Here is a 1,716-nt window from a genome sequence, read left to right on the forward strand (position 1 = left end):
ATACTCCTCCGACCTCTTTCATTTTTTCCTATGGCTCTGGACACCACCTCTGGCAGGATCACTTCCTTCACCGGATGGCTACCATACACTTCAGACTCAGGAGACGGCACATTAAATCCTCTGACCTCCCTGTTTGCGCTGATGATACCATCATTAATACTGCCAGTCTCTGAGGGTACAGTTCTATTGGTCACCTTCTATTCCTTCCTCTCCTTCCGTAATAGCACCTACCTCAGAGTTTCTGGGAAGTTTAAATGAGAGAAAACATTCAGCACACAGGGCCTGAGACAGAGTAAGGGCTCCCTAATGTAACTATGATTAATGAATATCTTATTGCTCATAATGAACCAGTACGTAATCAAGGCCCATAACTCCCCCTTTGTGTCTTTCAAAATCACCCATCCAACATCTATCCTTCCATTCCCCCTGCCACCTCCTTATCAAGGCCCTTCACTTCCCATCTGGACCAGAGATAGAAACTCGAAGCCAATCTCCCCTCCCACTTCCTAATCCATCTGAGATAGAAGATCTAGATGGAGCTGCCCAGAAATGTCAGTGCTCTGCTGTTGGCTCACTTGGAAACCAAGCCTTCCCTGTCCAGTATCACAATACACTCCCAGCCTTGTCGCCAACAACCACGCTCCAGCCAGACTGGTTAGCCGATCTCTGAGGAAGTCTCCGCCCCTCCCACGTCCATTCCTTGGTAGATACCATTCTCTCAGTCTGGAAAGTCCCCATTGTCCAAATCAAAATCCTCGTGTTTCAAGTTCTCTTCCTTCATGAAGCCAGGTTTGTGTTTCTGTCTTTTAACTCCCTCTCACAGGCCTTATATTTGGTGTCTTACTCATGTTTCTTTTTCTCCCTGTAGGACCTCATCCAGGGCTTCATATGTAGAAGACACTCCATACATGTTTGCTGCCTAAAATTGACCACCTTTCTCACTTTGAGGTGAGAGGCCTTTCTCTGGTTTTTGAGGTCTGTGCTCCGACTGGGGACATGTCATGCATGGGATCACTTTGGTCCAATCCTCACGCTGTCGAACATCTCAAATACCCTAACTAGCATTTTCTCAGTACAGTCATGAGCCACTTAACAATGTTGATAGAGTCTGAGAAATGTGCTGTTGGGTGATTTCATCATTGTGCGAACACCCCAGAGTGCACTTACACAAACCTAGATGCTACAGCCTACACACTCAGTCTATGTGGTGTAGCTCACTGGTCCCAAGCTACAAGCCTGTACAGCAGGTTACTGTACAAAACAACGCGAGATTAAATCAAATGCAAGAGAAAATGATGCAATCAAGAGCCCATTGGGAAATACCAGGTCTATGAGGCATAATATGACATACTGTTTTACAGCAAACATTTTTTAGAGTAGAAAGACTACACTCTAAAATAACAATAAATAGTATAGCAAATACATAAATCGGTAATAAAGTCATTTATCATCATTATCCAGTAGCGTGTACATAATTGTGCTATACTTTTATGCGACTAGCAATGCAGTAAGTTTATGTCAGCAGCACCACAAACACATGGTAATGCGTTGCCCTACAACATTATGATGGCTACAGCGTCACTAGGCTATAAGAATTTTTTAGCTCCATTATAATATTACTAGAGGCCCAGTGCACAAATTGATGCATGAGTGGGGTCTGGCCAGCCTGCCCTGATCAGGGCCAACCTGGAGTGGGGGGGGGGCCATTTCCATTTT

Source organism: Myotis davidii, unplaced genomic scaffold (genome assembly GCF_000327345.1).
Source record: "Myotis davidii unplaced genomic scaffold, ASM32734v1 scaffold71, whole genome shotgun sequence".
Taxonomy (NCBI): Eukaryota; Metazoa; Chordata; class Mammalia; order Chiroptera; family Vespertilionidae; genus Myotis; species Myotis davidii.